Source organism: Mandrillus leucophaeus, unplaced genomic scaffold, assembly GCF_000951045.1.
Source record: "Mandrillus leucophaeus isolate KB7577 unplaced genomic scaffold, Mleu.le_1.0 Scaffold379, whole genome shotgun sequence".
Classification (NCBI taxonomy): domain Eukaryota; kingdom Metazoa; phylum Chordata; class Mammalia; order Primates; family Cercopithecidae; genus Mandrillus; species Mandrillus leucophaeus.
Window position 1 is genome coordinate 1,841,470 of NW_012104020.1, and position 12,165 is coordinate 1,853,634.

At 45.3% G+C, this 12,165-nt stretch overlaps 1 pseudogene; it reads left to right on the plus strand.

The window, feature by feature from the left end:
• Positions 1 to 1,544: 1,544 nt before the first annotated feature.
• Positions 1,545 to 11,331, plus strand: LOC105547026 (annotated as a pseudogene).
• The last annotated feature ends 834 nt before the right edge of the window (positions 11,332 to 12,165 follow it).

The following is a 12,165-nucleotide window of genomic DNA, read 5'->3' on the forward strand; positions in this document are numbered from 1 at the left end:
CTGATTGTGTGAGAGTGAACTGGGACACCAGCTAGTCTAGCTCACTGCAGCCAAGCAAACAAACCAGGTTGATGGCTGATGGGCCTTTCCATTGGGGTTTTGCTTATGTGAAGTAATGGAATTAAGTTGGTTATTTTCTTTTTAAAAATAAACCGGTTCTTCCAAGGAAGTTAAAGGCTTGGTGTAGATGTTGGTGTCAGATAGGTCTGACTAACCTCCCCATGCAGCAGCCCATAGTGAGATGACCAAGGGCCACATGTAGACAGCTAGGCCAGTGCTTTTTCCTCTTAGGGTTTCTTTGCAGAAAGAAACCTCCAGCAAGGGAAGAGAGGTGTGTGTCCACAGGAAGGGGCTCCATGTGGATCCCATGAAGGGATTTGAGCTCTTTTTAGCTCCATGTCATTTAACTTTTTTGTTTAACCACCTTGGCTTTCTCTCCTTTTTTGCTGTCCTCCTGATGGACCAGTTGCCAGATTCAGAGGCTAACAGTTAGTTACTTGTTAATGCTAGTCTCAGCCAGGAGGTCAGAAGGAATTTTTTACTTCTGGATCTATATGTTGCCTCTTAGGGGAAGTTATGCCCCCTCAACTATTGTCTTACTATAATGAATCTTTCCTTTTTGATCCTTTTAAGTAACCACTCAAAACTTTTCATTTCACTGAAAAAATAGGAAAAACCATGACAATAGGGCTGGGTGCAGTGACTCACGCCTGTAATCTTAGCACTTTGGGAGGCCAAGGCAGGCGGATCGTTTGAGGCCAGGAGTTTGAGACCAGCCTGGTCAACGTAGCAAGACTCTGTCTCTACAAAAAAAATTAAAAGATTAGCCTGGCATGATGGGGAGTGCCTGTGTCCTAGCTCACAGCTACTGAGGCTGAGGCCAGAGGATCACTTGAGCCCAGGAGTTCAAGCCTTCAGTGAGCCATGATTGCACCACTGCACTCCAGCCTGGATGACAGAGTAAGACCCTGTTTCAAAAAAAAAAGAAAAGAAAAGAAAAGAAAAAAGACATGGCAATGAAAAGGCAGGAAATTCCAAAAGACGTATTTCTGACATTTTGTTTTAATGTGTACTGATGACTCTAGTAAAAATGTTTAATGAATTCACCACTCAAGTTCAAACTCAGATCCAAGTGCTTTAGCTCATCTATCCTGGCAATCTCTACATTCTTGTCAATTCTTATTAATGATGCTGGAGGACTCCCTGTAATCTGCATTGCTCACCTTTTCTCTCTCTCATTTTAGAAAGGGGCTTTCCTTCTCTATGATTCTCCTGTCTTTTTCTGTACTGCCTGGTACTCAGATCAGGCATGAAAGAAAATGGAGACAGGTGATGAGAGGAGATACCATGAGGGCAAAATCCTTATACCCGGAACCAAATAATACTTTAGCTCTTTCATACTGAGTGTGAATACATCCGAATAGTAAAAGATACTGAGCCTTTTGATGCAGTGGCTCTTGGCCTCTATGGAATTCAGGCACCTTGGGTTTGCATTCCCACTATTAATTTTCTGTTTCACTGTTAGTGATCTCAACCTGATGAAAATGACTTTAAAGAACTGGACTAGCCTTTTGGTTTCTGATACCTCATTTGATCGTTTGTCAGGTACGATTTTTGGAAATGGATTGAGTTTTCTAACTTGGAAGATGTAAGTTGTTGGGAATAACTGGCCATGTCTAGTGTTACAGTGAATTTTATGGCAAATGTAACTAAAGAACAAATGGATTCTGCTCAGAAAGTTAGAATCATTGTGTTCCACTCTCCTGTTAGGTTAAGGGTTGTTTACCCTGGTCTCCAAAAAGATGCAGAACTTCTCATCACGGTCTTAATAAACTAATCTTGTTTCTTCCTTTATAAACCTGCGTACTCTTAGGTTTTGTAGGCAAAAAGAAACTGAGGGAGGAGCAAGTAAATTTTGAGGAGTTTAGTGGATAAGAAGCCCAAAGCTGAACCATGCATGGTCTTGAGGGATCTTTCTCGTTTTCTCTGTACCTGAGAGCTCACTTTAATATCAAAGTGTTTGCATCCATTCCCACCCTGTTAGCTCTTAAGGAGGAGGAAAATCAATTCCAACTAGACTTTCCTGTGATGGAAGATGTTTCCTCTTGAAAAAATGCCAATACAGATTTTTAAAACCTATTATTTTCCAAATGCACTTTGTAAGTTTTTGCTTTTAAAATAGCTTCTTGGAACCAATTTTATTGTATTTGTACTTAATTTTTGTTCTCATCTAAATGTGCATTTTCTGACTGTATAGAAGAAGCTTTGGTATGTAATTTAATAATAAATTAGAAATTAAATGATTGCATTTGTGGTTGTTTATATTGAAACAGTAACCATCAAGGTAGTTTGGGGATGGAGATTATGGTATCTTTGGTGTTGATAAGTGTTTCTCATGATGTCCTGAAACCCAGGATGAAATAATATAGGTGCTGAAAAGCTGTCACGTGTCATTCAGAAACCATCGTATGAACAGTCCACTAGTATTTTAGCCCTAGAAGTGAAGGGGAATCTCTTACCAACATGAAACTTCAGGAGGCATGACGGGAATCTAAAATTGTAGAATTTGGCTGGGTGCAGTGGCTCACACCTGTAATCCCAGCAGTTTGAGAGGCCGAGGCAGGAGGATTGCTTGAGACCAGGAGTTCAAGACCAGCCTGGGCAACATAGCAAAGACCTTGTCTCTACAAAAACTAAAATTAGCCATTCATGATGGTGTGCACCTATAGTCCCAGCTACTCGGGAGGCTGAGGTGGGAGGATCATGAGCCCAGGAGGTGAAGGCTGCAGTAAGCAATGATTGTGCCACTGTACTCCAGCCTGGGTGACAGAGACCCTGTCTCAAAAATAAATTAATTTTTAAAAAATAGTATACTGGTGGGCTTTAGTACATTAGTTGTGCAACCAGCACCACTGTCTAATTTTAGAACTTTGCAATTCAGCCAGCCAGTGTGTCAATTCCTCCTCCATAAAATGGTGATAAGGATGGCTACCATAATTGTACCCTGATTATATTGTCAGGGTTATGTGAGGAAATGCTCATAAGCATCTCAGCAAAGCCAGGGGTGCAGGACTGACCTGACATAAGATACATCCTTGGGTTTGTCCTAATAGTGAGAAACCGGGCCTCTTTAGCCTCTTTCGTTCCCTCTTGCTGATGTGGTAGAGGAGAACATTCAAGAGGTGATCAGCAGACATCCTTACCTTTGATAAAGGCAACTAAGAGGGGAAATGTAAGTTAGGTTCTCTGTAGTTAGACAGATGGAACCCAGCAATCAGTTTAACCAGCCTCCAAGCGGCTCTGATGCACACCAAAGGTGGAGAACCACTACTCTTGAGTGTCACGCTCTACAGGTACACACATTCTATTTAGTCATTCCATTCTTGACCAATTGCTTTTATTTTTAGTTGGGAACTGTTACAAATTGTGCTGCTCTGGACATTCTCAAACATGGGTTTTGGGACACACATGTACACTTTTCTGTTGATTATACCTAGGAATAAGATTGTTGGATTGTAGGTGATGCACATACTCAGTTTTAAGATACGTTGTCAAGACAGTTTTCCAAAGCAATTGTGCCAATGCCTATGCCTACCAGTAATGTGTGAATATTCCATTTCATTCACATCCTCAGCAACACTTAATGATGCCAGTCGAAATTTGCATTTCCCTGATGGCTAATGAAGTTGGGCATTTTTACATACTCACTAGCTATTAGGATATCTTTCTTTATGTAATATCCCTTCAGATGTTTGCATATTGATTAATCGGACTATCTTTTTCCAGTTAATTTTTCCTTTGTTGGATAAATACGTTGCAAATATACCATCCCATTCTGTGACTTGTTTACTTTCTTTCCTCTTTTTTTTTTTTTTTTTGAGACAGAGTCTCACTCTGTCACCCAGGCTGGAGTACAGTGGTGTGATCTCGGCTCACTGCAACCTCCGCCTCCCGAATTCAAGCAATTTTTCCTGCTTCAGCCTCCCCAGTAGCTGGGATTACAGGCGTGTGCCACCTCGTCCAGCTAATTTTTTTGTATTTTCAGCAGAGATTGGTTTTCACCATGTTGGCCAGGCTGGTCTCGAACTCCTGACCTCAAATGATCCGCCTGCCTCAGCCTCCCAAAGTGTTGGGATTACAAGCATGAGCCACTGCACCCAGCCATACTTTCTTTTTTCTTTTTTTTTTGAGATGGAGTCTTGCTCTGTCACCCAGGCTGGAGTGCAGTGGCGTGATCTCAGCTTACTGCAACCTCTATCTCCTGGGTTCAAGCGATTCTCATGCCTCAGCCTCCCAAGTAGCTGGAATTACAGGTGTGGGCCACCACACCCGGCTGATTTTTGTATTTTTGGTAGAGATGGGATTTCACCATGTTGGTCAGGCTGGTCCCGCCCACCTCGGCTTTCCAAAGTGCTGGGATTACAGGCATGAGCCACCATGCCCCGCCTTATTCTACTTTTTAATGGTGGTTTTGATGAAGTTCTTAATTTTAATGTAACTCAATTTATCCATTTTTTTCCTTCGTGGCTAGTGTTTTTATGTCTTGTTAAGGAATCTGCCTGCCTCCAGTGCCATGAAGATAATCTCCCAAGTTTTTTTTTTTTTTTTTTCTAGAAGCTGTATTATTTTGCTTTTCAATTTAGAACTATAAATATTCTGCAACTGATTGCTATGTATGATTTGAGGCAGGGGTCAAGATTCATTTTTCTATATGGATATGCAGTTGATCCAGCACCATTTGACAAGGTCATCCTTTCTTCACGGCACTGGAGCACCAGCTTTGTCATGAGTGAAGCAATTGTCTAGGTGGGAGTCTTTTTCTGGATGTTTCATTCTTTTCCACTGGTCTGTTTCTCTACCCTTGAGAAAATACCACTCTATCTTAATTACTGTAATTTTACAATAAGTCCTGATACCAGGTAGTACAGGTCCTGTGGGTTTGTTCTGTTTCCTCAAGGTTGTCTTGGCTATTCTTGGTCTTTTGCATTTTTATATAAATTACAGAATTACTTTGTCAGCTTCCAAGAAAAACTTGCCAGATTTTGATTGGTATTATACTAAATATGTAGATCAGTTGGAGGAGAATGAACATCATTACAATGTTGACTCTTTCGGTTCATGTCATGATATTTCCCTCCACTTATTTCAGTCCTGTTAATATTTTAGTACTGCTCCACCTGTCTGCCCTCCAGGCTGGTGCTGGCCTCTGGGATGGATGAACTTTGGGTACACTTGGAGAAAGAACTCCAGATGTCACCTCCTACCCTCCATGGTTCTCTCCTTGACTGTGGCAAGGAGAGGTGGTGAAGGGAAGAGACCAAATAGGAATCAGAGGAAGGGAGGCTGCAGTAACCCACTGCACGTTGGTACAGGGTCCTGTGCTGGAGATGATTAAATATGTAAGGAAAAAATCACAAGGCTGGTTACAGTCATACTGGGTAGCAGACAATGGGATGTAAAGGAGAAAGAAGCCTGGACACTTTGGCAAGAGGAGAGCTTAGTATGCGTGGATTGGACAGGACTGGTCCTAAAACTCCCTTCATCACAAAAAAGCTGCATGCCCCTGGAGAAGATTCCCCTCATTGGGCCTCTTTCCTCACCGTGAAATGAGAGGACTTGGACCTGATGCTCTGGATGCTTCCTTCAGCTCTGCCACTAGAACACTGGTACTGATGGAGGATGATGGCAAGAAGCTAGATTGAGTGTAAGTGTCTTGCCCTTTGCCCTGTCCCTCCAGGTGTAGTCTTTGAACTCTAACCATCCATGCACTCTTCCTTTCCACAGAACAGGTCCCTGTTTCAGGCTAACTTCATCCTGCTGGATGGAATTCCAGCCAATGTGATCCAAAGAGGGAAGCAGTACCAGGCTGCAGCCCTCGTCATGGTGAAGATGGAGCCTTCTGGGAAGCTGCTACCCATGGTCATCCAGGTGAGGGCCCTGGACCTCCCTGCCAACTCTTTGCTGTGTTCATTTTAACCTCTGCTCCCAGGGACCCAGCCTCCTGGCTTTTGGCTCCCAAAGCTACCCCCACTCAGCGGGTCTACCTTGTGTTCAGTCACCCAGTGATTGCTTGCTGTCTTTTCCTGACCTTCCTCACCTGGAACTACCTTCTGAGAGTCATAACGGCATCTCTTTGTTCTCATCCTGAGGCTACTCAACCTCTTTGTGACCTTTGAATCTACTGAATATTCCCTCTTAAACATGTTTTCTCCTTTTGGTTTTTATGATTTTTTTTCACTCCTATTGTTCACACAGTGAGTGGACAGGAATTGTCAGTTCTCATACATCCAGCTTCTCCTTCTCATTCTACTGTCCTGACTCAGACCCTCATGACATTTCTCCCAAAGCACCGTTAACCTTACTTGGCTTCTTTCTACCATTCTCTCCTGCACTTAACCTATCATTGCATTCACAGGGCACCACAGATAGTGAGAGGCAGGTTGGAGGGGTCTTCATTCTTCCTACTACTTGGAAGGCAATAATCTTACATTAGCCATATGTTTCCCCCGGAACACCAGCATAGCGTCATCCATATGGGGGAGAGGTGAATAAATGCTTAATTCTTCCTCCTTCTGGCTCCCGCCTCCCAGCTTCAGCTCTCCCACCCCAATACTGTTCCTGCCCTCAGATCCTCTGCTTGCCTGGCTCCTGGCCAAATCTTGGATCTGAAACTCAGATTCCAACTGCACAAGCTCCGATACTATTTGCTGAACACTCATCTGGTAGCTGAAGTCATTGCTGTCGTCACCATTATGTGCCTCCCACGTTTGCGCCCTGTCTTCAAGGTACAAGCTCTACCACTCTCCATGTCCCAAAGCAACAACCCAACAGCTGCCTAGTTTTTAAGAAATCTAAGGCACCTGGGACAACATGTAAACAGAGCTGCTTGAAATTTCACAAACATCCATATGATATTGCAGCAAAGAATCTTCATGGCAATTTGTAAATGGAGGCAAGAGGAGGAGACAGATAATTGAGCCAGGGCCTTCAGCCTTATGATTGTACTTTTAATGTCTAAATTAATTTAATGTAAACTAATTATAGACTCACAGGCAGTTGTTAGAAATATTAAAGAGATCCCAGGTATCCCATTAGGTCAAGTCACTTAGCATTTATCCAGTACATGTTGTAGGGTGGTTCTCTGAAATTCTCTAGCAATGGGTCTCGAGTAGAGTAGGAAAACAAAAATAATAAGCAAAAGTGTTGCGTCTGCACTGGGAGATTTATCATTTATCATGAAAGACAGGCAGTACATATGAGAAAAAAACAGAAAACAGTATCTGTGATAGGGTTTGGATGTTTGTCCCTCCAGTTCTCTTGTTGAAGTGTAATCCCTAATGTTGGATGTGGGGCCTGGTGAAAGGTGTTTGGATCATGGCTTCATGCTGTCCTCCCAATAACGAGTGAGTTCTCACTCTGAGTTCACACAAGATCTGGTTGTTTAAAAGAGTATGGCGCCTCCCCTCTCTTGCTCCTGCTCTCCTGCTCCCTCTCTCCATGTGACATGCCTGCTGTACTCCCCCTTCACCCTCCACCATGATTGAAAGTTTCCTGAAGCCTCACTAGAAGCTAAGCAGATGCCAACATGATTCCTATACAGCCTGCAGAACCAGGAGGCACTTAAACCTCTTTTCTTAGTAAATTATCCAGTCTCAGATAATCCCTCGTAGTGATGCAGAACAGACTAACACAATCTGGAAACAGAGTTTGAGATGAAGAGAAATAGCTGTAATCACTATAGTATCTATGGAGAATGTTCCACCACTAGTGGGGAGTCTTTAGGTAGAAGACCAAAGGGCAAGGCGAGCAGCCCAGCGGGTTTCTCATACCTGACCAAGGAGAGAGGTAGAGAAAGACATTGGCATGGCAGTGACAGGTGGATGGAAGAGAAAAATCAAATACGTGGTGATGGGGGAAGAGTAGCTGCAGCATGCCTGTGTCCAAGATGGAATGGAGAACTTCTGTTGGAGATGTAAGCTCCTTATCACCTAGGAGCCTACAGGGGGCATGTTGTACTTCCCTAGAAATACTGACATTTTATAAAACAGTGAGTCTAGTATCTATTGCCAGGCAGAAAGCAGCATAATAAAACCTGGGCTTGCTTAAACATGTTTTCAAAATCTTTATGACATTTTATATATAGAAAAAGGGAGCAAAATGATATAAGCTTATGAACCAGAGCAGTTGTCAGAAACAGTAAAGTCAGGAGAGGGAGGCAGTTTGGGAGACAAAGATAAGGTGTTCTGTTTTAGATGCATGGAGTTCGAAGAGTTGGCAAGAGATGCAAGTGAGCACCTGGCAGGCAGGACAGCTGGGTTGTGTTTCTGCTGCTGGTCACCACCTCCACCCCCAAATCTGGCTGTTACTAGTTGTGGTCCCTCTGAGTCTGAGAGAACATAGATAAGACAGGCAGTAATATGGAATCTTAGATTTGATTGCCTTCATGCTGTCTTTGCCTCACCATCCGACGCCCAGGTTGAATAGGTTAAGGCCACCCTCACAGCTCAGAATCCCTCTTCACTAGTTCAGCCCCCTGTACACCCGTCTCCCTCACATAACCATTTCCTCCCATGGCAGACAGCTGAGTTGTTGTCAAGACACAGAGGAGGGCTAAGCCTGCAAATATAAGTTACCTGTGCAGGCTGTGGACTCAGACTGTTGGAGTCCGAGTCCTCAGTCCTTAACAGGTGTATGTTTCAGGGTCCTCATCTCTGAATGGAGATAACAGAATTTACATTGTGAGGTTGTTAAGGGATTAAACGACAGGACAGACAGCGTGACTCAGGATGAGTTGGAGAGATGTGTGAGTTCTTCCTATTACTATGTAGCAATATGTTGTTATTGTTTATCCTTGGGTATGTTGTTATTATTTTTTATTTATTTATTTATTTTACCTTCAGCCAACTCACTCCATGTTGTTATTATTAGTTGCTTATCCTTGGGTATCTACCCACCTCATCTGGACTTTGGGTTTTCTGTGACATTCACCATCTTTCCATGGAGTTTTCCAGGTTCAAGCCAATGTGAGCTGCTTTGATATCTTTGCCTCAAGAGTATTCTTTGGGCTGGTCCCGTGTGTCTGGTATTAAAGACCTTAGATAGATGCCAACAGCATAAACCCTGCATATGAACCAGTTGAAAATGAAGACAAAATAGTTCTTTTTTTGTATTTTTAGAGACAGGGTATTGCTCTGTCACCTAGGCTGGAGTGCAGTGGCACAATCACAGCTCACTGCAGCTTCAATTTCCTGGGCTTAAGGGATCCTCCTGCCTCAGTCTCCTGAGTAGCTTAGTCTATAGGCATACACCACTACACCTGTGGACCTAGCTAATTTTTAACTTTAATTAGGGACAGAGGCTTGCTGTGTTGCCTAGGCTGGTCTCGAACTTCTGGCCTCAAGTGATCCTCTGCCTTGGCCTCCCAAAGTACTGGGATTATAGGTGTGAGCCACCATGTTTGGCCACAAATAGGTTAGGAATAAAAGAAAGAAATGTGAGAATCAGGGACCCCTTTTTTAAGGGTCAAAGAAAAGCAGGAAAGAGGAAACCTAATAGTATCTAACTGGGGCCAGGGAAGATTTGGTGAGAATAGCTTGGCTTTGCTCCATGAATTCTGACTGAAGGCACCATACTCAACACCACTTCAATATAAACAATAAGAGTGGGATGATCAGAGATTGGAGGAACAGCTTTGAAAATAAGCAGAGGCTAGTTTAAGCTATAAGGGTGTGAATGATAGAAGAGGTATAAAAAAAATCAAAAGTTAAGGGGCTGATTCTTAAAGGGCACCTGTACTCAAGGTGGAAATAATAGAGGTAATGATGACAGCTGCTATTTGAGGACTTGTGTACCTGAGGCACTGTGCTAAAAATGCTCTCTCTACATCATGGACGTAAACATCACCACAGTGCCTGAAATAAGGGACCTGGTTATCACCTCCCACTGACAGATAAGGAGATCAACATTCAGAGAGTTTATTACATTGCCAATATCAAAGCTAGAGGTGAGCATGGACTCAAATCCAGGTCAGTCTGACTCCAGGGCACGACGCACAGGGAAGTCGGAGAGTGCGAGCGAGCGGGAGCGTGAGTGTCAGGGCAGCAGGAGACCAGCCTGTCAAGGCAGCAGCAGTGAGGAAAGCATCGAGAGGAGAAGACTCCATGCTATGTGACGGGCCCTACCAGGAAAGAGCCAAGCATGGTCTCCACCAACCACCCCTCCAATCTCCTCCTTGCCAGCTCCTGATCCCCCATATCTACTACATCATGGAAACCAACACCTGGACCTGACCCCAACATATCTCAGAAGGTGGAATATTTGCTAAGATAAGAAGGGAATGGGGCACGAGGCCACCTAATCATCCAACAATCTCTGTCCTGCCAGCTTCAAGATCTCCCAGACCAACCTGTGTGAACGTCCTGAACCTTAAGCCCCTGAGCCCTATCCCTTTTATAGCCATGACTTTAAATATGAAAACCCCATCTGTGAACCCCATTTATAGTATGTCCTCATTCTCCAGCTGTGCTTCCATCCCTCAAGACCTGTCACCTCTCTTGTCCCAGGCAGTGAGCACAGGTGGAGGGGGCCATGTGCAGTTGTTCCATCGGGCAGCGGCTCAGCTGACCTGCTGCTCCCTCTGTCGTCCTGATGACCTGGCTGCCCATGGCCTGCTGGGACTCCCACGTGCTCTCCATGACCATGATGCTTTAGGCCCTGGGAGATTATTGCCCGGTGGGTGAGGGGGAGCTGAGAAGTGGGGCATGGTGGGGAGGAGGGAAGCTCTGGCCTGAGGCCAGCATGGGGCAAAAAGCAAAGTGAAAATGAGAAGGTCCAGACAGGAGGAGCAGAGAACTCAATCATGGGGAGAGACGAGGAAGAGTGAGGACACAGTGGGTGGTTCTGAAAATGAGGAGACTGGGATGGGGCAGAGAGAGGAGGTGAGGGGAGCTGTCGGGGGAGTCAGAGGTCTGGGACAAAACAGGATTTTGTGAGGAAGCATGGCAGCAACTGTGGGAATTCCTGGAACTAAGGACCCACATCTCCTTCCACGAGACACTAATGTGTTTAGAGGGTTGGGGATGTCCTGAAGGCATGTCTTGTGAGGTCTCTCCAGATACACTGAAAGCGTTGGGCAGATGTCACAGCAAGAGGAGGACAGGTCAGAAGCCGGGCCTCCTGCTCTCTGAGGCTCAGGCGCCTTCTCCCCTGGGCAGGTGTGTGGAGATCGTCCACCTCTTCTACCAAAGGGATGATATGGTGAGGGTGGATGCTGAGCTGCAGGCCTGGTATCAGGAGATCATGGAGGTGGGGCTGTGCCAGGACCAGGACTGAGGTAAGATCTGTCTCAGAGACTGCAGCTCCTAGAAGACTCTGCCAGGGACCCTTCCCAGTGCTGCCCTTCTGGGGACAGGACCCCAGCCTCTCATCACATCCCCCTCCCTCCACCCAGGAAAGCATCTGCATCCCATTCCCACCTCCCCAGACTCAGGACAGTTCTAGAGACCTGAGGACTGTCCTCCTTGGAGACCCTGGCCATCAACCCCTACCCCCACCCCACCCCAGTCACAGATGCCCCTGAGCTGCCATATCCTCGGGCCCAACAAGGCTGGAGCCACAGCCATGAGAGGGTCTGCCAGTCCCTGCTGGGGCTCATGTTCTCACTTCACGTTTGCTTTTTACCTAAGGATGCAAACAGGGAGATTTTCCCTTCCAAAGCCCAGAGTGACCCACCTTGGCTTTCCTTCCCTTCGCCTCCTGCCTGCTACTGTCCAGCACACATGAAGGGCCCAGGCCTGCTGCACCCCCACGGCACTGCAGGGCCAGCTGTATATGCTTTGGCTTCAACCTGAACTCAATGCCCTGACGCTTGGGTCAGTTTCTTTGGGTCAGCCCCTTCCCTAGGATCTAGTTACTACCTTTTGTCCCTGCCCACTGCATTTTTATTGATGCAGAAGAACTAGCCCTTCTTGGGCCCTTCCCAGGTTTGTTTTCCTCTCTCTCGCACACATGGGCCAGCCGGGATTGTTTCAAGTCATCCTTCAGCTCCTCTCCCTTCATCCTTCAGAGCAACACCTTGAGTCCCACCCTTTGCCTCTGTGGAAAAATGCAAACACCCACTGGCCAGGCCCTGGGGATACCCATATCAATAAACCCCCTGCCTTAAAG